This window comes from Dermochelys coriacea, chromosome 1 (assembly GCF_009764565.3).
Source record: "Dermochelys coriacea isolate rDerCor1 chromosome 1, rDerCor1.pri.v4, whole genome shotgun sequence".
Taxonomy (NCBI): Eukaryota; Metazoa; Chordata; order Testudines; family Dermochelyidae; genus Dermochelys; species Dermochelys coriacea.
In genome coordinates this window covers 272,291,164-272,318,067 of record NC_050068.2, presented here as the reverse complement: position 1 = coordinate 272,318,067, position 26,904 = coordinate 272,291,164, and the positions used below count along the sequence as shown (strand labels likewise).

Below are 26,904 nucleotides of genomic sequence, written 5' to 3'. Positions count from 1 at the left end.
CTGTTTACCCATAAAATAAGGTTCAAGTGTGGAATAAATTGTGGTAGACAATTAGAGAAGCTTCTCATTTTATCTTGCATCACTTCCTTCATTCCTAGTTTATTTTCCACTATGCAGAGAGCAATGCTACCAAGCGTAAATGCAAATAAATAAAAAGCCAACGTATTTCTTTCCCTTTACTTTGTGTAAAAGATATTTTAATTGTCTGCAAATGGAGGGTCCCATCCTATGAACTGCTGAGTGTCTTCAACTCCCACCAACTTCAGTTAGAGTTGTGGGTGCCCAGCATCTTGCAATGGCTAAGTTAATTGCTTTTCACTAAAACAGCTGAAGATAAACTAAGCAGCAACATATATCCTTTCCACTTCTGCCTGTTAGAGGCTACTGGCAAACTAGTTAGCTACAGAGTAATATATTCATAAACCAGCAGTGAGTTATTACAAAACCTAATAGTCAGTTAGTGCTTATAAATAGTTCAAAACAACATGAAACAATGGAGGCTCTTTGTATGTGGCAGAGCTCAAGGATTTATGGTGGTAATTTTTTCCAGGAAACAAAAAGAAAACCTGAGCCCACCCTAGTTGTGTGGATCATTGTAATTATAATCTTGAAACAGTTTTATATATAAAAACCCATTCACAAACTTCAAAAATTAAAAATATGTATCTGGCAGATAGTAAAACCTGGCATATGGTCAATTTATAGCTGTAAAAAGCGTGAGGAGACAGAATTATGAGCAGGGAAGAGATGTGGGGAAGGTTTTTTGTTTGTTTGTTTGTTTTTTGAATGTTGAACAAAGTTTGGTTTCAGGTGCAGAGGAATCTCTGCATGGAGGAGATTTTATCTGAACTGAATTACTGAGCACTCACCAAAGGAAAAAGGAAATCTTTTAAAAATTCATTGTTCAGAGTCAATGATGAAACCAAAACCACACTGTTTTCCTCTTTATTTATTTGCTCTCCTCTTGTCTTGCTCATTATTTTTCCCAGTTTTCTTTCTTTCTTTCTTTCTTTCTTTCTTTCTTTCTTTCTTTCTTTCTTTCTTTCTTTCTTTCTTAGAGTGATATACAGGAAGACAGCCAGGATAGCAACTGAGATTCAGCAAGCCTGAAATTTAAAAAATATTTTTTTAAAAAAAAGAAGCATTTGTCTGGTATATAGTCATGTACACTTCTGGGGCTTTCTAAATAATAAAGAATAGAATAGAAGCAATTGTAGTGGGATGACTGACAAGTACAATTAATTTCCATGTTCTATGTTCCATTTGATACACTCTCATATTATATTAGCACAATTATGCTAAATAAAGGAAAAATCCCAAATTCAAACTTTGACCTCTCCATCAAAGGTCATCAGTATACCTTTCATATGAGAGTTCAACCATTCCTGTGCTTTAACTTTATGGCTGTCAGACTGTGGTAGACTCTATACAGTCGGTTTCAGATATAGTCTTAAAATTTAGTACAGTCATTCATTGTAGCTCTGATTTCCAGGGGAAAAATTGAAATTTGAAATTACTCTCATAGGGTACACAAAGGCCATCAGTCTAGCAGCTAACAAAAATTGTGTGTTATTTGCATGAGGCAGTTACACTGGGTGGTCTCCAATTTGGAGAATTTAAGGTCATCTGGTGTCATCAGTTCTATGTGTAGGGTTTTAGCTACAAACATTTTGAAGGTGAGTGGGCAACCACTGGAGTGTTGACTGTGATCAACTGGAAACCACATCTACCTGTGAGTTGTACGTTCCTTCACTGAAAGCCTGATCCTAACTGGGGTCTCTGGGTGCTATTGTGGTACAAATAGTGAGCCTAATTTTTCCATTTCACTGCACTATTTTAAACCACAGTAACTTCACTAATCTCAATAGAATTACCCTGATGCATAGTCAGTAAAAGAGTAGAGAATCAGTCCCCACAGTGGTAAGAATGATAATATACAGGTGAGGTGGGCTTTTTAAATTTTATGCATCAGAACTATATGACTGCACTGAATAAATATAGCTTGTGACTATATTTTACTATTCAAACCTGACTCTTTTATATTGACATATCTCTTATTTTAATAGTAGTCCTAGTCTGAAAAATATCATACTTTATCAGCTCAATTTTGTGTGTATGTGTGCTTGTAAGAGAACAGAGGAGTTTTGTTCTGAAGTGGACACATGGGGAATATCTGTTTTCTGCCATCTCACTGTGTCACTGCATCGAAGAATAGTGGAGCAAACAGTGTCTCTTCCAAATAGAAGTAAATGAATATCACTTTAAATTTTCAGTAGGATTGCAGATGTGAATCATTAGGCCACACTGTGCTATTATGTTGCACCACTTTTTAGGGATGTGTCTAAATGAGGATATGCTAACTCCTAACTAGAAATGTATATGATGCTTTTCAGACTGGACAATGAGTAACTCTTATAGGGCCTAATCCCACTAGATACTGAGCGCCTTCCAAGAGGTGCTCTGTGCTCTCCGTTCCCATTATATTTAGAAGGCTTCTCAGGAAGTGCTCAGTTCTGTAGTGTAATTCCAGCTAAAAGAAATATTTCAGGAAACAGGCATGCCATAAAGATTAGTGTCTATGAAATGTTAGGCCTTCATCACTAAGTATATTACAACAAACCAAACGATCCATGTTTCACTTCCACGATAGATCCCACAATCACTGGTATCTCATTTACAACTTGGAATCATATTGTGCACTTGAAGGTGCCTCACAAGTACAGACAAAAAAACACACTGCTAATTACCTTTTTGAGTTTTGTGGTTTTTGGAATGGGGGTGGGAGGAAAACTTTATTCCGCATGTATGAAGAGGCTTGTGATTCATTTCCCAGTCCTCACAAATGAAAAGTATCCTTGGAGAATGACTTGCACTTTTGTTCTGTTTTTTAAATATCTCCTGTGAAAAAATCTGTCACCAGAGGACATGGAACAGACAGTAAAATAAATACACATTGACCTGATTGTTATCAGAGATGACCAAGCTATCATGTAAAAGTGAAAACTATTATCAATAGATTCAGACTTGGTTTTTTTACCTGCCTTTCAAAGATTAGGGGCATGATTCTGTGTTCCTCAGTAACACAAAACTCCTTTGAAATGAATGAGCACTTTGCATCAGTCAGAAGCTCAGGATCAGGCCCAAGTAAAGCAAACTGATTGATCTTTAAAATAACTAATGAATCCTGCAAAGGAGATAGAAGAGATTCAGGGTCCTGGTGAATCCAGTGCCTTTCAAAAATGGTACATACTGTTTCAGTGATAAACTGCACTCTGGTGCATTTGTTTCTGAAATCTTGTTTTAGCTCTGAAGGGGGGTAAGGGGTAAAGCAATTGGACCCTTCCTGAAAGCCAGTGTGTGGCCAACCTATTGTTGAGATGATCAAGGAAAGCATGAATATTTCTCTGTCATGAAGAATCACTGCTGACTTATTTCTCTCTAGGCTGTTAGACATCAATCCAACTGTGCAGGGACGGGGTCTGGGGGGGGAGAGAGAACATTCCTGCTGAACGACTTACAGAACAGTGTAATACTATCCAGCCCTCCTACAGGAAAGAAAAAGGGCCTTGGAAGCTGTTACAGTGAGGGGAGGGGTTGCGAGGTTAGAGGCGCAGCATGTGGAAACTAGCAGTAACTCGTACTCAAAAGCATGAGAGTCACACTGTAGTTGGCAAGAGCGAGGGTAAGAAAATAGCCTCTCCCCAGTAATATGTTCTGATGTACTGGATGTAGTGTGGTAGTGTTGTTATTTATGGTTTGTGCTGTCCCAGACATGGATCAGGGTCCCATTGTGCTAAGCACCATACAAACACATCACAAAAAGAGTCCCTGCCCTCAGAGTTCACAATCCCAGTTCAGAAGATGGTTGCGACAAACAGATGTGGGTAGCACAAGTGAGATGATTCTGGTTAGATTAATAGGCAGTGGTCTCAGAGCTGACTGTCCATTGTTGAGTATTTTATAGGGTCGGATGAAAAGAGAGGGGTGACATGGTTGGAGCGATGAGCCAGAGAGGTAATCTTTGCAGCAGTATTTTGAATAGATATAATGGATACAATGTTTTACCCAAGCTATGTTTATGAGACCAGGAACCCTGAAATAATGAAATGTCCACGGAGAGTAGTTTTTGTTTGTCCAGTGCAAGAGCCCTTTTGCTCCTTGGTTCCTCCTCTAACCCATTGGCTACAGAGCTATATCATTCCCTTGTGCACATTTCATCTCATATATACTTCTGAAGTTCAGAAATAAATCATGATAACTCAATTTTACCAGCTATATTGAAAGCAGCTCTTTAAAGAGTTAACGTAAGAGAACATATTTCACTGTGCACCCCCCATATCTGGAGGTACTGTGGGCCATTGGCAGCTACACATTAGAGGTGTGGCTATGCATGCCTTGGTTGATTTACTACATTGTCCACTGTCATAAATAGTATTTGATCCTCCTTTTGATGCTAGCCCAGCCTTCTTGGGTTGGATGAATACAATTTTGGTAAATCAACTGAATGAAGTTTTCAGTGTACCAGAGAGATCCCACCTTCTCCTACCGCCGCTGCAACTAGTACCTAGCTTATTTTCCTCCATGGTTATTTCTGTGATCATTCTTTTAAAACATGAAGTGCACATTTTGCAAGTGACTAGTTACTCAAAGGGTATAGCGTACCTGTAGCTTCCTGATGGCCAAGGAACTCCTGAGCATTTTTCTTTGCAGATCCTTCCCTGGTCATTATCTGTTTCTATTGTTTCTTTGTCAGCTTGTAGTGAGAGCAGGGGATTTATTTCATATATAGCAACTCTTTGTCTCCAGACCCATCCCAGCACAACCCATTAACAGATCACACAGTATGATAACCATAATATTTGTTTCTATGTCCTCTGGATGAGGATCAGTATCCAAATGTGATGTTGGCAAATGATTTTCTGCATTTCTTCTCTTGAGCCCTGGGTGTGGGAGAGGAAAGCAAGGTAGGGCACATCAGAACTTTGTCATCAAGTGACGTCTCTGGATATCATACTTTTCAATGAGAGGTGCCTTCTCAAAATCCTGAAGGCTGAGTACTTAGGTGGAGACAGTGCACTAAGGGACTGATCCAAAACCCATTGAGGTCAATGGGTGGCTTTCCTCTGATTTTCATAGGCTTTGGATAGGGCCCCAATACAGCCTGAGCATCTAGAGAGTCAGAACTCTGTCCCTACCTATTCTGATCTTTAATAATTCCAAACAAACATCTGAAAGCTGGCCGATAAAAAGCCTTCATCTTCCCTATTACATGCTCAGCATACCCCTTTTTGAAAGTCTTGCTGCTCAGCAGTCACCACTCTGGTCCTTTTTGTCTATGAGATCCTGTTCTCTGTAACTTCCCAGACACCCTCATGTTTAATTGAGCAGCGTTCCATGAAATTTACTACCATCATAACCACTCATTCACATGCAAAACTTCCCAAACTGGATATTCTTTTTAAAACATGCATCCAAATCTTCTGAGTTGTGACAAAAGTCAATCTTAAGGTGAAACACAACTGCCCCTTGGCTCCCAGCTACAGCTGGTAAAAATATAACATAATTCCCTTGGCAGGCTAAGTGACTGATCGTATATTTCCACTCCTCCCTCAGGGGGAAAGAAACCAGTGGTGGATGTTAAGTGGTGAATATGCCAAAATGACCCTTTTATACACTGCCATCTTTATATTTCATTTCAGCCACAGTAATGAAAAAGTAGTAGGTTATAAAACTCAAAAACTAAATGCACAGTGCATTTCAAAATTACTGTATATAGAAAAGCATAATGTATATATCACAAAGTTAGAGGGCAGGCAATAGTTATCAGAAACCTTTTCCTATCATTTCACATGGAATCATTTAAGACTTTTCTATGTGATATTGCAGGGGTTCTCAAACTTCACTGCACCGCGACCCCCTCCTGACAACAAAAATTACTTCAGGACACCAGGAGGTGGAACCAAAGCCTGAGCCTGCCCGAACCCTGCTGCCTTAGGTGTTGGGGCCAAAGCCTGAGCTCCACTGCTCTGGGATGAAGGACCAAAGCCAAAGTCCCTGTGACCTGATCCCCGCCACTAAGGGATGAAGTTCTCAGGCTTCGGCCCCATATGGTGGGGGTCAGGCTTCAGCCCCAGGCCCCAGCAAGTCCAACGCCAGCCCTGGCGACCCCATTGAAACAGGATTGCAACACACTTTGGGGTCCTGACCCACAGTTTGAGAATCGTTGTGGTATAGTAACACCTCTTCTAGATCCACATTGGGCTATGTAAAGACTTGTTACAAGACACATTGCACATTCATAGACCTATGTGAATAACCTGTCACAGGGTGTCTTCTTTATGACCTCCCAGATTCAGCAGATGACTACATCCCTGTGGCTCTATTTTTATATACTATAAATAGTAATTAATGATTCTGTACCATGACAGTTAAAATGCTAGAAAATGGATTTTTTCTAAATGGTGAATTTAGTGCTAGTAGAAAGTAGATTTACCCAAAGACCTCTGTGTAACCATAGAAAAGAATGGATATATGACAAGTAGCAGCAGTGTATGCTTTCCTCCATTATCCTAGTGGAGCCACCTCTAGGAGTAAGAGAGTAGTTCAGTTTCTGTATCACTTTGCTGAGACCGCCAACATGGGTACCAAAGAGTTTCAGAGGATTTTAAGATGTTGGACACACATCTAGTTGGAAACTATTTAGGAAGCCACAACTCATTTTATAGACCACTAGATAGTCATTGTATGGTTACTGTTTTCAGATGCTTGTGGGATAGTTGCATTTGAACCATTGACCTACGCACTCTATATCCCATTACCACTCCCTTGGACTATCTTGGCTCCTTCCCATTTATCCTCTGATTCAGACAGATGTTGTAATTAGTTGCAAAATGTGTGCGTTCTAAAGCATAGCTGTAAGGAACCGAGCCGTTTTGTCCCATTTGGTTTTATACCCCAACTTTGTCTTTGGTTTTTGATCTGTGCAGATTTTATCCCTTCCTGCTCCAAGTTTCACTCTGGGATCTGGCTTTGTTCAAACCTGAAATTCAAAGTGAGAGCAGCCAAGGTGAAAGAATTTCATCCACTTTCACAACAGCAAATTTGTGCATGGTTTTTATTAAAAAAAAACATACGCTGGCCCTGGTTTGCTCAAAACTGGGTCCAAGTTCATTTAAAAGATGTGTGAAACCTGTCAGTGAAGCTGAGGGGTGTGTCTACATTTCACAAAAAAGTATAGTACATTCATTGCAGGCATATATGTGTGGAGTGAGGGGCAAAGGCTGGGGGTGGGGCAAAAGTGGCTTCAGTCCATCTTTGCACTTCCTTGTATCCTTGAACCAGACTTGCTATATATTAGAGCAGTTTCAGAGTTCTAATCTGTGTTGCAGCAGCCAAGAATAACTTAGAGAGCAGCACTCCCCAGCCATGCCCTTCCCACCCTGACCATGCAGCTGACCCATTCCTACACCAGAGGCTGCTAGTGGGTGTGGCACAGAGCATTGTGACCCACTCAGTGCTGCCTAGAGAACTCCCTTACACCAGGTAGGACTCCCCAGAGGCGGGTTCTACTAACTATACAGTCCTTTTACACCATCAGAGGGGCATAAGAATTCAGGCTTTTCGTCTGAGATTCAAGGGTGTAATGAAATGTGAAACAGTTTGGCAGAAGCCACATAACCAGATGTGGGCTGAATTCTAAAATCCTTATACATTCAAAACTCCCGTTGACTGCAGTAAGAGTTGCATGAGTAACCTCTGAGCAAGGACATCAGGATTTGGGCCCGTGTATCTAGGCAAGAACTTTCCTTACCCCCTTGTTCAGACGTGCATAAAATATTGTGATTATATTTGATGACATTTCTGCTTGCTGTAATAGACCTTCCACTGTCATATTTTATTATTTCATAAGTGTTCTGCCTTTTCCTGCTGAATTCTGATGAGAAAAAGATGATGGTTTCTTTACCCTAGTAAGTCAGCAAAGATCGCTTGCTGACACAAAACAGATGTGCCCTGCATCCTCTGAAGACTGGGACGAAAGATGGAAGCAAAAGATTGCAGTGAAGCACAGCTGGCTGATAAGCATGTTTAATTTTTGCAGTGATTAGCTGTGTGAGAGGGAAGAAGCCTTTTTAATTTTCATGATGAAAAACACGTCCATTCAGATGTATCAAGCAAATTAAAACAAAACAAGGCATGTCAAGTACACAGAGAGAATTTTGCCTTATTAAAACATGAAAGCTCATTTACAGTCAAGAAGTAAACAGTGCTTTGCATTTTCCAGAGCCATGTACAGTCATATGTATATATGGTTTGACAATTACTAGCTGTCCCAGCTGATATTTGCTGCTGATATAATGGGCTGTGTAAATCTACGTAGTCTGACTATGGGTCCGTCTGGCTCCCCTGGCTCTGAGACAGAGCGAGATAGACAGAGACTACACAAGCGCCACCTCACTTACAAATGAGTAACAGCAGCATATAAGAGATTTTCATTTCTATCATGAGTTCGATCACTATTATTATTTATTAGTAGCATTACAATATATCATTTAAATGCAAATCACTAGGGACCCAATCCCCCTCTGACTGAAATCAATGAGAATTTGCTACTGATTTCTTTAGAAGTAGGACCAGACCCTGGAAGAGCAAAGTATTATTAAAAGGAAAACAAAAATCTCCCAAAGGTACCTTACAGTTTAAGGAACTGTTCCTGCTCCCACAGAAGTAAATGGGAATTTTGCCACTGCAATTCATTGAGATGAGAATTAGGCCTCAGGTAGGATCTAAATTATATTTCATAACAAAAATGGTGCTTCTTCATTGGATTATGGCATCCTAAAGGCATGTCTTTAAACCTGAAGCTATCCTTTAGTCTCTTAAGAGTGCATAGAATGCCTAATATGCAACTTCTTGAGAGCAAACTGCTATGTCTGAGTGGATCCCCACTGATGTGAAAGAAGTTGCCGGATCAGGGCTACAATGTTTCATTTTTTCTCTCTGTTTTTACCTACAACATAGGTGGGATAGCTTGTTTTGTTGTGGAGTGTGAAATTCATTCAAAATCCTTGAAGGAGAAACCTCTCCTTAGCTCTCCCTTTCTCTTCCAGCCCTGACTTCCATAAGAATAGTGATAATGAAGAGACTAGGGGCAGATTCAAAAGCATGCATAAGAATGGCCATTCTGGGTCAGACAAAAGGTCCATCTAGCCTAATCCTGTCTTTTGACAGTGGCCAATGCCAGGTACCTCAGAGGGAATGAACAGAACAGGTAATCATCAAGTGATCCATCCCCTGTCTTCCATTCCCAGCTTCTGGCAAACAGACGCTAGGGACACCATCCATGCACTGAATGCTTTGCACTACTCTGGCGTTACAAAGCAGCCATAAACTCATTAGGCTGGGTTTACATTGGCTTTGCATTACTGGAGCAGTGCAAAGCAACCAGAGCAAATGAGGCTCTTCATTTTCAACAACACTTCAGGCATTCAGAGCATTTTTATTAGAAGTCCCTGGGTCAGCTCTTTTGGACTTGGGTCATCATATGTCAGTCAGGGCTGAAGGCTAGTATACAAAGCCAAAAGAGAATTTCTTTATATCAAACATGAAAAAAAAATCTTTTCCCTTTATTGAGTGCTACCAGTTTCACATCAAATCAAAATGGAGTTATTGAATTCAAATGTGCCCTTGCACAGCTGCTACTCAGAAAATACTATTTAAACTGACATTTAAGAGGCACTTAGTCTAATATGTAGGCAAAGAGAATCTAACAAATATAAACAGTGGAATTATTGTGTTTTTTAAACAGTGCAGATTGCTCACATGCAGTCTTTTTCTCTTAGATTACTTCATAATCATTGCATCCGATGAAGTGAGCTGTAGCTCATGAAAACTTATGCTCAAATAAATTTGTTAGTCTCTAAGGTGCCACAAGTACTCCTTTTCTTTTTGCGAATACAGACTAACACAGCTGCTACTCTGAAACCTTTCATAAAACTTGTTTGCACAAGGTCTCAGTGCAAGTGTATAGCAGCCAGCTGTTAACGTTTCTAAGTATTCCTTTGCAAGAGAGACTACAGTGAATTCTGCGTGGTCATTACCACAATTCCTGTCTTTCTGCCTGCTCTGCACTGGCAGACCCTTGGGCCCATGCAGAGCCACAGTGAGTTTGACAGGACTGTGCACTATCTTAGGAGTCCATATATGGGGGATCTGACTGCAGGATCAGGGCTAGTACTATTATTGTTCATTTGTATTGGTGTAGCACCTCCAGGCACCAGTCAGGACTGCGGCGCCATTATACTAGGCACTTTATAAATCCATGGTAAAATATAGTTCCTGCCCTTAAATGCTTACAGCCTAATTATACAAATTAGGTCAGAATTCAGCTTCTTAAAAAGTTTTTCAATGCAGACAGGAGTCTACACTGAAGACAATTATGTCAATGAAATATATTTTAATAAGTATTTTAAATACGTTTTTGGGATTCAAAATGCCTTGTATATATGTGTGTGTCATCAGTCAGGCAAGGCAAGACGTATGTGTGTGTGTCTTCAGTCAGATCATGCTCAGATAAGCTTTGGAAGTTCAAATAAATAGACAGTATAAATATTGTTGGAAGTCTTGCGTATTCCTTAGACATTTTTCCTGTTTGGATTTGTAAACAAAAAATATTTGAAGGCTACATTAACTTTACAGGGGGAAAAAGTGTTAAAATGAAAACGAGACTCTCAGACCAATAAGCCAATACCAATGGCCAATAAGCCATTCAGAAGCAAGGCAGTAACTCCATTCTTACCTCACCACATTTTGTAAATTGCACAGCTGTTCTGGTCCTCTTCCAGGGTGCCTTAGACTAGAGATTGATAGAGTATCTCATTCACAGGGACTGACATATCTAGGCAAAAGAGGGGGAATTAATGATAGGTACTCTCCTAAAGTGAAAATAGCTCCGTGGGGATCTGATTCTGCCCCCTCTTATGCAGTTTGATCTGAGTAGGACATTTGTGGAATGAACTACTACTAAACTCAAGTAATGGTTGCAGAATCAGGCCCTAAAATATTATCTGCATGCATATATATACATATATATTATCTGCATGCATATATATATAACACACTAATTTGTGTGATATGATCTATTTTTCTTAGTGCAGTGTGAAAATAAAATATTTTGTGGTCCACATTGAATTAAGAACCCCCTAGAGCAGAACCTCTGTGTAAAAGAATGACATCGCTGACCAAAGGGGTGCTGATTATAGGTAGCTGCGGAGGGGTAAAATGTGTGTACTTATTTAGAAGAATAAGTCTTGATAGTATCATTTTATAACGACTGCCATGGAAATTGGTTTATGCTTGACTATTAAAATAACCAGTGACCAAAACAGGGTTAAATAGTAATAGCAACAGAAATTCACTGCCACAGTGTAATTAATTATAGATAAATAATTGGCCCAGAAAGCTAGTCAGACACAATGCACCTAATAACTGTATTTTTCGCCTCTCTTTTTAAACAGGTCACAGCTTTCCTCTCTCTGACTCTGAATCAGATTTTCCTCTGTGCTGAAAGGTAGGCATGTGAGTCTTACACTGTAGCTGTCTTGTACTTGAAAAAGAGAGAGCAGCAGCAGACCCTTGGGATATGTAGATATTACAGCAGCACACAGGACACTTTCTGCATTTCAGAAATCTTCTTAGTATTGGGTTAGGCAACGGTCACTAAGCAGGGGCATATGAATTTTTTTTCCACATTGTCAGAAGAAAATGTGGAACTGATAAGAAACACCTGTGGAAATGGAAAGCCTTTGGAAACCAGGTTTTGTTTAGCTGATGAAGAGATAACATTGAAAGGCATGTGTTGGCGGGCCAGATGATCTTGAACAGAGTGTCTGTTTAAAAAAAAATAGTAGCAGTATGTTTCAGGTAATCAGCTCTCTGTGCAAGGGTCCTAGAGGATCATAAGGCTACATTGGTGCAGTGTGTAAAACTGCGCAAAACTGTATAGGCTTAGTTTGTTCATCACTTATTATTTGGTTCCTAGAAAACATGATTCCATTCACATTTATATTGCATCTTGTAAATATTTTCTTGGAACTATTGCAGGACATTGCAAAAATAAAAGCACATATTACCAGTTGAACATATGTAGCCAACATTTTCTCTGCTTGCAGCTCAGCATATCCCTTGTGCTCTGTATATATAAACTTTACTGCACTTTATATGTTAGAATTTTTTTGTTTTGTTTTGTTTAACTTTTACAAGTAAAACAAAATATTTCAAGCAATTCTGTTGTACCATTTTTGTCTTATTTACTCAATGCATTTTTTTTTATTCTTCTGTTCTACACTAAGTATAAAAAACAAAAAGTAAATTATACTTAAGTATTCCTTTGTGCAGCCTGGAATGGGAACAGTATTTAAATTATAAGTACTGGAAAATGTATAGTATTATGTGGATTCAGTGGAAAAACATTGTAACAACTCTGTACCATAACGTTCTGGCAGGAAATCAGCTGGAAAACTGTGGAAGACAGTTTGTGTGTGTTGGGGGCGGGGAATGGTGATGTTGGAGGAATAAGGGGTTCCTCTAATAATTTTGCCTGATTTTAAGCATGAGTAGTGACATTGACTTCAGTGGGACCATTCATATGCTTAAAGATAAGCAGGTGCTTAAAGTATTTTTGCTGAATCATGTCTTTAATTAATACTGAGGGATTGTCACACAATAAATACTCTAATGTACACACATTACAATATTATTTAATATTAAAAGACGTATTATCCAAGTGAAACATTTGGTGAGCCCTAATTTGACCTAATTTATAAAGTAAGATACTGAGAGAGAGTTGTGTGAATATTTGTTTGTGCCAAGATTTTCTTTGGTTTCAATCATTGTTGATTTGCACCTCCCTGTTTAACTTTGAGATTGAGTCTCAACTAAAAGTCCTTGCAGTCAAAACTACTGAGTCATGCTCATTTGACAATCAAAATAATGGGAAATTGAAAATTTCCAGTGTTTTTGACACAAGAATATAATTGGTCCCAGGTGTGCACAAAGGTTTCATGAACATTAGTAATCTATTTAAGATCCTAGTCCGAGTTCCAAGTTCACAATTTATCTTTCTGTCTATCTAGATATTTATATGGCTCCAATCATTGTACTGAGTGTTGCACAAACTTTAATGAATTAATCCTTTGCAACTTGTGAGGTTGGGAAGAATTATTATCACATTTTACAGATAGAGAATTAAAACATAAAGAACCTCAGCTGGGAAAACCACTGTAGCTCAGTTGACTTCAGTGGAGCTATACCAGTTTATACCATCTGACCATATGGACCAAAGACAGAGGTGAAAGTAAGCCGGTACACCTTGGTACGGCGTACCGGCAAGAGCCCGTGCACTGTACCGGAGCGGATCGGCTTCCCTAGGCGGCAATTTAAAGGGCTTGGGGCTGCGAGCAGCAGCTGGAGCCCCGGGCCCTTTAAATTGTCTCTGGAGCCCTGCTGCCAGAGCCCTGGGCAAGCGGCGGATGGGCAGAAGCGGCGATTTAAAGGGCCTGGGGCTCCTGCCGCAGCTACCAACCCAGGCCCTATAAACAGCTGCTGGAGCGGCAGCAGGGCTCCGGGGATGATTTAAAGGGCCTGGGGCTCTGGCCACTGTTACCGCCCTGGGCTTTTAAATAGCCACCAGAGCCCTGCCACTGCTACCCCAGGGCTCTGGCAGGCTCCAGGGATGATTTAAACGACCTGGGGCGGTAGAGGCAACTGGAGCCCCAGACCCTTTAAATCACTTCCTGAGCCCTGCTGCTGGGGCCCCGGGAGTTGTGGCGGCAGTTTGAAGGGCCCGGGGCTCCACTGCAGTAGCGGTGGCTGGGAGCCCCGGGCCCTTTAAATCGCCGCTGGAGCCCCCGGCTGCCACTGCTACTCTGGGGCTCTGGCAACAGGACTTGGGTGGCGATTTAAAGGGCCCGGGGCTCCCACTGCTGCTACCACAGTCCCAGCCCCGGGCCCTTTAAATCTTGATGTAAAGGGCCCAGGGATGTAAAGGACCCACCTCTTCCGGTAGAGGCCCCGCCTCTTCCGGTTGAGGCCCCGCCCCTCCTAAGGACTCCGGAGTACTGATAAATCCTTTAAGTTACTTTCACCCCTGACCAAAGAGATTAAGTAGCTTGCTTGAGAAGTACATCTGGGAAAAGAACCAAGAGCTCCTAACACATAGTCCAGGGTCTTAATTACAAGATCATCCTTTCTCTCCAAAACATTTGTGAGTACTGTTGGATTGGGCTAATGCTATTTTACTAACCTCTTATCAAAGCAATCAGGTAGTTATTTGGAATGAGTGAACTCAAAGAAGTTAGGGATTGATTTATACTGTTGACAAAACGGTCTCTCTACAATTACGTTGTATTTCATCTTAAATTAAGCAGGTAGGCCGAAAATGTTATAAAATGCAACAAAACAACTGTATTTTTAATCATATTCTAAACAGAGACAAGATAAGAGGACACAGTGGTTAATATAATACATGAGAAATAAAGTTGCCAAGAGAGTGAATTAGGGACACATTTTCAAAGGTTTTTCAATTCAACTTCTAAGGCCTCTAAAATGAGCTATGTCTGGATAGCTCTGTGCTTCGGTAAACAGCCAATTAAGTCATTAAAGTGGTGTACATTTTACTCAATTATGTCTTCATAAATGTACCTATATATGCTTCAGTGGCCAGCTTGGGAAGGAAAAAAGGTGAATCTGAGCATGCGCAGTGTTGTTGGATTTGTTAGATATTTTGTGATATTCCAGGCAACAGTGCAGAATTACAATGGTAGTATGACATAATGGTATCAGTCAGAAGCAGAATTGCAGCAATCAGTAGGAAAAACTGGAAATACATTTAAAACTCATTTTAGCAGTTGTTTCATTTCAATGTCACATTACCTTTGCTTAACAAAAGACCTCATGTTGGTGGGATCTGAATTAACACCAACAGTGAAACACTCACTGACAGTAAGAGACACTGCACAATGGCTGCCAACAAAGGGGAAAATATACACTTCAAATTAATTATGCTAAGAACATTAAGGATCAGATTCTCTGTAACTTGAAGTCTTTACGTCAAGATTTGAGGACTTCAGTATCTCAGCCAGAGTTTATGGGTCTATTACAGGAGTGGGTGAGTGAGGTTCTGTGCCTGCGATGTGCAGGAGGTCAGACTAGATGATCATGATGGTCCCTTCTGGCCTTAAAGTCTATGAGAAGAGGAGGAAAAAAATGCTCGATTTTGATATTTCAAATGATTTGAATGATGAATGAAAAATGCCATTCAAAAAATAAAGTTGCAAAGGATTAATTCTTTAATGTTTATAAAGTTATATCAACTAAATATTCTGTTTCCACAACAATAAGTCGGTGTGTGTCACGTAAGATATTTTTAGGGGCTTGGTGTTATTGTGCAGTGATTGCCATTTATTTATTTTCCCAGTATTTCTTTTCAAAACTCACTTTCAAACATGTCGTAACCTTTATTCTACATAGTAAAAGGGAATATTAAATGGCTCTCCAATAGGAAAAAGTGTATGGAGCCCCCATTTCCAATCTGACAGGTTTCAGAGTAGCAGCCGTGTTAGTCTGTATTTGCAAAAAGAAAAGGAGTACTTGTGGCACCTTAGAGACTAACAAATTTATTAGAGCATAAGCTTTCGTGAGCTACAGCTCACTTCATCGGATGCATCCGATGAAGTGAGCTGTAGCTCACGAAAGCTTATGCTCTAATAAATTTGTTAGTCTCTAAGGTGCCACAAGTACTCCATTTCCAATCTGTTGTTGTACAATGAAACAACATCTGCAAGCAGTTTCTTAAATTATCTGCATAACTCAGCACCACCACCTGGTGTTTGTAAAAGAAGATTCAGTTTCCCATATAAAGTATGTTCAGTTTCTACTGGTACAAATGCAAGTGACAAATACTTCTGTTAATGGATTAAAGCAAACAAACCAAAACAATAAAGGCAAAATCTCACAGCGGAAGCTCTGCCAGTTTCAATTTGCAGATTTTCTAATGAATTCTGCCTTTGGTTTGGGGGAAGAAATTGTTCTGGTTTTCCTGACAGAAGAAGCCCGGGGTTCGGCTCTCTTAGCCCAGAGTTCCCATGAGATCTGTGTAGATCTTGGAGAGCCACAAGAAGCAAAGGTCATCTGTCCATATGCTCCTTGCCTCCAATGTGCCATCTGGCCCCATCATCTCCTGCTGGCTCCTGGAAGAATGACTTTCCCCTGAACTCCCTTGGAAGGGAAAGAAGCACAAGTGAAATCTGCCTCCACAAGTTTAGAAAGGGAGAATATGGAGGCACCCAGAAGGTCTCCCCAAACCGGCCCACTACCTAAAATCCATAGAGCACCCATGAAGGGGATCCCACTGCATTAGGAGAAGGGGGGAGGATGGCACCAGAGAACATCCCTAGCCCACAATCTCCCTTCCCCATGCGTATGGAAAAAGGAACATGGGGCCCATTATCTTTAATTAATAAGAGGACCTGTGTTGAAATGAATGGTTATAAGCCCTGATCTTCAGGACAAAGGAAACTATTCAGCACCTTTGCACTCACTGAATCCAAAGGGCTGCCAGAAATTGGTTCAGCTCCCCTTGTAAGTTTGCTCAGCTTCAGGGCTGCACGCTGTGCCAAGTTACAGCCATGGGTAGGTAGCAACTTCCTGGGAGCCACTTTCGACTCCAGGAGATGTGAACAGTGGTGGTGCAGAAGCTTGACCTTTTCCACCAAAGTATTCCCCTGTGAGAGGGGACGCCCCAGCTGACCATTTGGGTCAGCTTTTTGCCTTTGAAGCCATATATAGCAGCCTTTATGGAGCTAGGGATCTGGTCTGTACAGGACAGAATAACAATTTGAAAATGGAAAAAAAATGAGGAGTACTTGTGGCACCTTAGAGACTAACATTTATTTGGGCATAAGCTTTCGTGGGCTAAAACCCACTTCATCGGATGCATGCAGTGGAAAATACAGTAGGAAGATATATATGCACAGAGAACATGAAACAATCCGATGAAGTGGGTTTTAGCCCACAAAAGCTTATGCCCAGATAAATTTGTTAGTCTCTAAAGTGCCACAAGTACTCCTCAATTTTTTGGCTGATACAAACTACCATGGCTAGCACTCTGAATTTTAAAATGGGTTACTCTTCAATAAGGGAGAAAACCAGCCTCCACAGAGGTCCACACAGCAAGAGAAATGATGCAGTTGCATTGTACATGGTGGGAGAGAGTAGACACGAGGAGAGGACCTGCAAGAGAGACATATCCCCTGTACAGCACTGAGGACAATTCTATAGAGGTATCTATGTGGCAGTGGGCAGTAGGGCCTGGGCAGGGTGACATACATTTCTGTGAAGATACTCCAGTCCTCCCACCTCCATAGCAGGATGCATTGGACCTATGGAGAGGTAGTTCAGCCTTTGGAATGAAGTAGCCTCGGGGCAGAGGGAGGCTTTGCAGTTACTCTGTAGCTTTGAAGAGGGGAGGGGATGGATTGTTTTCCTCCACACACACATGCACACACACCTTTCTCCAAAGAGAATGCCCAGCCTGTTACTCAGGCGGAATACCATGTCGCTAGTATGGCCATGAAAGATTGAAGGCTCAGACCTATAGAGAGAACAAGATCCACTAAAGTGAGTGCAAGTTCCATGTGACATGGATGGAAAACTGGGTCCTAAAATTACATCCAAGTTTCTATATGCTTTAAATGTGTGCAGGAGCGTGCAGGAAAATTTCTTGCTATGCCCATTAGTGGATTTCTATGATGAAAAGTCCATGATATTATTTAAAGAATAGATATTAATCATGCATATGACAAAGCCTTTCAAGGTCATAACATGGCATTGCTTGGGTTACATGTATAATTTAATCTGATTATGTTTCTGTCCCAGATTTTTAAAAATATGTTCTTTAATCTGCAAATACATATTACGAACCAGGGTAAATGTGCATGGAGTTATTGGTTTGATGGATAAAATTTTAAAAAATAAAATCCAAAATCATTATTATTTTTAATTTTGGGAGCCTTACGGAAAATGTGAACTATTTTAAAATGTTTTGGCTAAATACTTTTCAATCAGTCGGTTTTCTTGCTATGTCCCTGCCTCTGTTATTCGCAAAAAGAAAAGGAGTACTTGTGCCACCTTTGAGACTAACAAATTTATTAGAGCATAAGCTTTCGTGAGCTACAGCTCACTTGATCGGATGCATTTGGTGGAAAAAACAGAGGAGAGATTTATATACACACACAGAGAACATGAAACAATGGGTTTATCATACACACTGTAAGGAGAGTGATCACTTAAGATAAGCCATCACCAGCAGCAGGGGGGGGAAAGGAGGAAAACCTTTCATGGTGACAAGCAAGGTAGGCTAATTCCAGCAGTTAACAAGAATATCAGAAAGAAAAGGAGTACTTGTGGCACCTTAGAGACTAACAAATTTGTTAGTTTGGCTGATGTGATTAGGCCCTATGATGGTATCCCCTGAATAGATATGTGGACAGAGTTGGCAACGGGCTTTGTTGCAAGGATAGGTTCCTGGGTTAGTGGTTCTGTTGTGTGGTGTGTGGTTGCTGGTGAGTATTTGCTTCAGATTGGGGGGCTGTCTGTAAGCAAGGACTGGTCTATCTCCCAAGACCTGAGAGAGCGATGGCTCGTCCTTCAGGATAGGTTGTAGATCCTTGATGATGCGTTGGAGAGGTTTTAGTTGGGGGCTGAAGGTGATGGCTAGTGGCGTTCTGTTGTTTTCTTTGTTGGGCCTGTCCTGTAGTAGGTGACTTCTGGGTACTCTTCTGGCTCTGTCAATCTGTTTCTTCACTTCAGCAGGTGGGTACTGTAGTTGTAGGAATGCATGATAGAGATCTTGTAGGTGTTTGTCTCTGTCTGAGGGGTTGGAGCAAATGCGGTTATATCGTAGCGCTTGGCTGTAGACAATGGATCGAGTGGTATGATCTGGATCACATCAGCCACACTATCAGAGGCTCGTTCACCTGCGCATCTACCAATGTGATATATGCCATCATGTGCCAGCAATGCCCCTCTGCCATGTACATTGGCCAAACTGGACAGTCTCTACGTAAAAGAATGAATGGACACAAATCAGACGTCAAGAATTATAACATTCAAAAACCAGTTGGAGAACACTTCAATCTCTCTGGTCACTCGATCACAGACCTAAGAGTGGCTATACTTCAACAAAAAAGCTTCAAAAACAGACTCCAAGGAGAGACTGCTGAATTGGAATTAATTTGCAAACTGGATACAATTAACTTAGGCTTGAATAGAGACTGGGAATGGATGAGTCATTACACAAAGTAAAACTATTTCCCCATGGTATTTCTCCCCCCCACCCCACCCCCCACTGTTCCTCTGATATTCTTGTTAACTGCTGGAATTAGCCTACCTGCTTGTCACCATGGAAGGTTTTCCTCCTTTCCCCCCCCTGCTGTGGGTGATGGCTTATCTTAAGTGATCACTCTCCTTACAGTGTGTATGATAAACCCATTGTTTCATGTTCTCTGTGTGTGTGTATATAAATCTCTCCTCTGTTTTTTCCACCAAATGCATCCGATGAAGTGAGCTGTAGCTCACGAAAGCTTATGCTCTAATAAATTTGTTAGTCTCTAAGGTGCCACAAGTACTCCTTTTCTTTTTGCGAATACAGACTAACAGGGCTGCTACTCTGAAACCTGTCATTATGCAAGAATATCAGAGGAACAGTGGGGGGTAGGGTGGGGGGGAGAAATACCATGGGGAAATATTTCAGAGTAGCAGCCGTGTTAGTCTGTATTCGCAAAAAGAAAAGGAGTACTTGTGGCACCTTAGAGAATAACAAATTTATTAGAGCATGAGCTTTCGTGAGCTACAGCTCACTTCATCAAGCTGTAGCTCACGAAAGCTTATGCTCTAATAAATTTGTTAGTCTCTAAGGTGCCACAAGTACTCCTTTTCTTCATGGGGAAATAGTTTTACTTTGTGTAATGACTCATCCATTCCCAGTCTCTATTCAAGCCTAAGTTAATTGTGTCCAGTTTGCAAATTAATTCCAATTCAGCAGTCTCTCGCTGGAGTCTGTTTTTGAAGCTTTTTTGTTGAAGGATAGCCACTCTTAGGTCTGTAATTGAGTGACCAGAGAGATTGAAGTGTTCTCCAACTGGTTTTTGAATGTTATAATTCTTGACGTCTGATTTGTGTCCATTCATTCTTTTACGTAGAGACTGTCCAGTTTGGCCAATGTACATGGCAGAGGGGCATTGCTGGCACATGATGGCATATATCACATTGGTAGATGCGCAGGTGAACGAGCCTCTGATAGTGTGGCTGATGTGATTAGGCCCTATGATGGGGGCCTAATGATCCCCTGAATAGATATGTGGACAGAGTTGACAACGGGCTTTGTTGCAAGGATAGGTTCCTGGGTTAGTGGTTCTGTTGTGTGGTGTGTGGTTGCTGGTGAGTATTTGCTTCAGATTGGGGGGTTGTCTGTAAGCAAGGACTGGTCCACCAAATGCATCCGATGAAGTGAGCTGTAGCTCACGAAAGCTTATGCTCTAATAAATTTGTTAGTCTCTAAGGTGCCACAAGTACTCCTTTTCTTTTTGCGAATACAGACTAACACGGCTGCTACTCTGAAACCTGCCTCTGTTATTGCTGTCTTGCTTGAATAGGTCAGAAGTCAAAGGTTAATCTCCGCTCTGACATTCCTTCTAAAAGAAATTCCACTGTCTTCTTCCCACACACATGTAATGTATGTATTTAATAAGAATGAACCACCCTCCCAAGCAGCTTAGTGTGTGCACATCAATATTACTGGGACAGATTTGGTTGTTCTCTAAACAGACAAGACAAATATGGCTCTCAATGCTGTGACTGCCACAGAAAGAGTCTATTGGTATAGCATGAATATGATTATGGAAGAGGAAGTGACTATAATGTGATAAGTAGCTGGCAAGGAACCTCTGATAGCCCATTGTGAGTTGAAGTTAAGTGGTGAAGACTGATAGGCCTTTAAGTGCTTCAGCAGCTATGTGGATTATTTTATTGTTTGAAAGATCAATTCAAATGAGATTTGCTAGTTTAAAAAATGCCTATTTCTTCACTAAAGACATGCTGTTTGTGTTAAGCATTCACTCTTTCAGAGATTTGGATAAATCTTTAGGTACTGCTGTGAGCAAATTCTTTACCAGTTTCAGGCTTTCCAGTTTAATAATGCCTATGGACTTGATGGAATGCTGCATTATGAAATCCATTGCCTGACAAAAGAGTGCAGAGGACAGAATGCAACCCTGCCTAACACCAGATATTGATTTAAAAGGCACTGACATCCGGTACCCCAGATGAACACAGGCAGTGGTTCCATTATGCATCTCTCTAATCAAGTCCAGCACAGTGGTAGGGACACCTACTCCCTTTAAGGCCTTCCATAACACGACATGTTCTACTGAATTAAATGCAGCCTTAAGATCAACATACACTACGTGCAGGGGCTTCCTGAACTCGCGATGTATCTCCTAACTGTTAGGATATAGATATTCAGACCTGTCTGTAAAGGCCTATACTCTAAGAATGTAGGTGTATTCTTATCACTTAGCTAGTAAGAGAGGCATAAAAGAAAGAATAAAAATCACTGTTTGCCAGCATAAGGTCCTTCTCTTACTGTGACAGTCTTCAGAGTAGCAGCCGTGTTAGTCTCTATTCGCAAAAAGAAAAGCAGTACTTGTGGCACCTTAGAGACTAACAAATTTATTAGAGCATAAGCGATGAAGTGAGCTGTAGCTCACGAAAGCTTATGCTCTAATAAATTTGTTAATCTCTAAGGTGCCACAAGTACTGTGACAGTCTGAGGCCCTGTGCTTAGGCTAAGGCCTTTGGCTAAGCAGCAGAGGCAGCCATAAGCTGGGAAGCGACCGGTCACCTCCTCACATTCCAAACTAGTCACATTGAAATAAGGTGCTATTGGGCTGTTAGGAATACAGTCCTGTCCTGATAATGCCTATCGCCTCCAGAGAAAGGGAAGTGCCTAGAAGATGTAAAAGGAAACTTAGTTTGATAGCATCCTGTCTGGCAAGAACTCACTTATCAATAGCTGGGATGTGAAATCCTCAGTTCTTTGTTGTTCTATCACTGTACTCCCCATTTCCCTATTTGTCTGTATAATCTCTGTCTGGTTCTGTGATTGTTTCTGTCTGCAGTATAATTAATTTTGCTGGGTGTAAACTAATTAAAGTGGTGGGATATAATTGGTTAAATATTCATGTTACAATATGTTAGGATTGGTTAGTTAAATTTCAGAAAAATGATCGGTTAAGGTATAACTAAGCAGAACTCAAGTTTTACTATATAGTCTGCAGTCAATCAGGAAGTGTGTGTGGGTTGGGGGTGGGGGTGGGGAAATGGGAACAGGGAATGGGGGTGGGAAATTGGAATAGGAACAGGGCCACAGGTAAGGCTCTGTGGTGTCAGAACTGGGAAGGGGGATACTAAGGAAGGAAACTGGAATCATGCTTGCTGGAAGTTCACCCCAATAAACACTGAATTGTTTGCACCTTTGGACTTTGGGTATTGTTGCTCTCTGTTCATGTGAGAAGGACCAGGGAAGTAAGTGGGTGAAGGACTAAGCCCCCTAACACTGACAAGCGGAGGGCCAAAATGGCATCTAATGTGGACCTGCTCCTTATAAAGCCTGACTGTTGGGGACAACGCTTCTGATGTAGCAAAGCTCCAGGCGTGCCAGAAAAATATGTTCAAACACCTTCCCTGGAATGGAGAGCAAGGTGATCGGCCTGTAGCTCTTAGCTGTTGGCTGGACAAAACTGGAGGCTTTCCACACAAAATGTCAACATTGTATATTGGGTATAAAGTGGAATGACTTCATCTGTAATGCAGATGTTTATGGTCGCTCGGGTCTACAGACTACTGGGGCCATTGTCCACAGGCAGCACCTTATACTTTCTGACATGTTGTAAGGATGTCACAAGACATTCCAGCGAACGCCATTCTCTGAGTGACTTGTAATATCTGGGATAAAATTCCACCAACCTATTACATGGGTTCATCAAGTCTATTCTGATGTTGGACTCTCAGGCCATCAAGCCTTTGCAGTTCCTCAGAAATAGACCAAATGGCAAACGATTGCTACAGCTGACTGTCTGGCTAAGCGTTGAAGAAGAAGAAGAAGAGAAGAAGTTTAATCACGTTACAAAAATCCTTTTTCTTAATGCCCGTATTAGTAATCTGATTGTGGCTGAAATCAAGCTTTTCCAGCTGCAATAGTTCACTGAAGGCATCATGGGAATCACTGATATTTTATTGGCTTCCAAATATCATTTCTTAAGGGTGTGATGAGATTTGCAGAAACACTGCTCATTTGATTGAAGCTCATCTCGATTATGCTCAAAGGTTTTGAAGTGTGTAATGCCCTGGGAATAGATTTGTTGATTTGTCTGTTACTGTCTAGGATAAGTACTTTCAAGTTCTTGCACCTAGCCAAAGTTTGCTCTGACATTTGGCTGATCCTGATGTTGTTTACGAGGTTTACAAGGATAATTGGCAGATCAGTAGTGATGCTGAAAAGATTATTCTAATCACTGTAAAGACCTGTGAGCTTTTGTGCATACTTTCAAAGGCTCCTTCTTTTGCTCCGTGATTGAGCTTGTTGTTATTCAGGACCAAGAACTCCTGTGACAAATAGTCACTCAGTTAGATCAACTGGATAAAATCTGTCATGTTATTTATGAGCGGTAAATATATGGCATTAAAGGAGAGTCCATCTAGGATTTTAAAGAATCCTTTGTCTGAGCACGGGACTACTCTGAAAAAAGTAATACAGCCAAATGAGAGAGAATGTCAAAAGTTGTAGTGAAGAAAGTCTTTCAAAAATATCAGTGGCCACATTGTAAACCTCTCCTTCACATTGGCAAGCAGCTGCTTATGTTGGCTTGAATTGTTTCTGTTAGTTAAAGTAACTGCTTATCATTAGGAGTTCAGAGGTCACAATCTAACCCTCATTTGTTAAATTCTAATGTTATTTTAGATTTAATATACAAGTTATTTTCAAAAGCAAATCTCTTTTCTATGTAGTTCATAATTTTTTTTTATTTTTAAGTTTCTTCTCTCTGTGTGGTTTCAGAGTAGCAGCCGTGTTAGTCTGCATTTGCAAAAAGAAAAGGAGAACTTGTTAGTCTCTAAGGGGCCACAAGTACTCCTTTTCTTTTCTCTCTGTGTGTATCTATATACTATATGCTGATATCTAGCAATGTAGTATTTGAGCATCTGTACATCAAAGGAAAAATCATCATTACATCCTTTTGTGTATGTTGAAAAAACATTATTCATGATTTGTTTTTGGTAACTACATGAGGGTAACACATAATTACATAGGAATTCTATCATAAAATGGTATTAATCTCACATAATCTCCACTTGTTATCGAGTACCCAGTATTTGCTCATAGATTTCTATTGTACTGAAGTAATAGGTATCCTTACATAATATACCAAAATTATTAACTGTTTATTTAAGGGATGTACTAGATGTATCTGAATGCTTTATCTGCTGTATGCTGTTTCAGAACTGCTGTTTTCTCCTGCAAACTGGTGTTTTCCCTTGCATAGTGAGCACATTCCAGGAGGCACTAATGATCTTCAAAAAATAGGTTAATAATCGGTTGGTCTGCTCTGTCTTCTTCCTCTCAGCATGACTGCTTTTCTTTATGTCAGTTCAGTTCACTCAACCACTTTGCTAGCTCACTGCTGGGCTCTGAGGTTGTGCTCTTTTCCTTTATCTTTTGTAATGGTTCCTGAAATATTTTTCCTTTTCTTTACCAATTTTTTCCCTTGTCTTCCCTTTGCTTTGAGGATAGGGTTGGTAGTGATCGTCTTCCAGAAATTTTCTTCTGGACTAGAAGTCTCATTCTGTGGCACTGGAAAATATGCATTCTTGTCTGTCTTCTGAGTCACACTGCTATCACCTCGAAATTTCTCTTTGATAATAGAGGTATTGGGAGATAAGAAACATTCAAGGGAAGCTGGATGTTGTTTCTCAAGTTCCCATCAAAAGTACTTTCATTCCTCTCCGTCGAGATGTTCAGCAGTGTGGTGAAAGGTGTAATAACAAATAGATGTTCCTGCTACAATGTATGTGCTGCAGCATTGTTTTCTTCTGTCCATGATAGACAGTTACAAACACCTCAGGAATGGAGGTTGTTGTTAATTCTGAAATGTTCGTAACTCTGAACAAAACATTATGGTTGTTCTTTCAAAACTTTACAACTGAACATTTACTTAATACAGTTTTGAAAATTTAGTATGCAGAAGAAAAATGCTGCTTTTAACCATTTTAATTTAAAGGAAACAAGCACAGAAACAGTTTCCTTACCTTGTCAAATCCTCTAGTAGTTTACATTTAACACAGTAATGTACTGTATTTTTGTTGTTGTTGTCTCTGTTGCTGCCTGATTGGGTACTTCTGGTTCCAAATGAGATGTGTGGTTGACTGGTCAGCTCGTAACTCTGGCATTCATAACTCTGAGGGTTCTACTGTATTTTGTGTCCCAGGTAAAACCAGTGTTTTTCAAAGGGGATATTATTCTCTTACATTTCTTATTTAGAGGATCCTTGAGATTAAATGGGGCACGCTTACTTTTTCTATCATCTCTTCTTTTCTTGCTGTGCTGCTGGCTGTTAAGGAAGAGAAATGAACTTTTCTAGAATAAAGACATGAATAAACCATACAACCTTTTAACATGAAAACACACAGGCCAGATCCTCAGTTGGTGTAAATCAATCAAAGTCAATGGTGCTATGCTGATTCACACTAGCTGAGCATCTGGCCTATCTGGTCACTGAGTATGTAAGTGTTTCCTTAATAATTTATGGTATTAGATTTTTAAAAATTAAATATATTTACTTCCCAATATGGGTTCAAAATAGCCCTCCTCAAACAACTGAAAAGTTTATTTAATCAAACAATGGTATTTCAGTATCACTCTTGATACAAGTCCCATGAGACATACTATAGATATTTACAAAGCTAGAACAAAGGATACATTTCAATCTTAGTGTAGAATTAAGGATAGATTCTCAAAGCAAAATAATCTATGTCCACATCTGTCAGAATACTAGTGCCTTAAATACTCAAGCTTCTTTTACTGATTCATGATGATAAATGGGAACCATAGCACTATGAGAGCTAATTGTTTATGTACATAAACTTATAATTAAGAGGCTCATTTTTTTGGTATAGTAACCTGTGACCATTGTATTCTTATCTATGTATCCACCCATCCACCCAAGAGTCATATGTGGCCCCCATTAGTGTTATATCTGAGCACAATACAATGCTAAAACCTCACAAAACCCCTGTGATATATGGGAAGTACTCTTCTCTCATTTTTACAGATAGGAAATCTAGGCTAACTGAAGACATTTTTAATGAACTCACTATCTTGTTGAACACCAATTAAGATGAAAGGGACTAATGTAGCTAATGGTCCATTTACTCATCTTCACAAGGTCTAGGAAAGTTTACATTTTTGCTAGAATATGGTATTTTAAAAATACAGTTTGAATATTTAATAATGTTGTTTTGTAGGATAATTCTGCAATCTTATTTTAGTTTTATTCTTGTTTTTCTGTTGAGGGTAATATCTTCATGTGACTTTTGTTTTTACATGAATCTCAGTCTAACCCTCGTTAGCTGCTGTTTTACACTGTCCTTTGCCACATATCCTTGGAATAAAGATGGGCAAGAACATACTTTGATGTCTTGTCACTTGGTTCACCCTTTTCTGAATGGAATATTTACTTGGAATCTTCACAGGTAAATAGAGAGTAGGAACAATTTTAATAGTTTAGGGAATCAGAG

At 40.3% G+C, this 26,904-nt stretch overlaps 1 long non-coding RNA gene across 1 annotated transcript; it reads right to left on the bottom strand.

Moving 5' to 3' along the window:
* Window positions 1–423: 423 nt before the first annotated feature.
* On the bottom strand, window positions 424–25,744 carry LOC122455795. Its single transcript, XR_006274264.1, has 3 exons — window positions 25,681–25,744; window positions 10,796–10,894; window positions 424–1,106 (listed from the first exon to the last, which is right to left on the bottom strand). It is a non-coding gene; the product is annotated as an uncharacterized LOC122455795 (long non-coding RNA).
* Window positions 25,745–26,904: the final 1,160 nt, after the last annotated feature.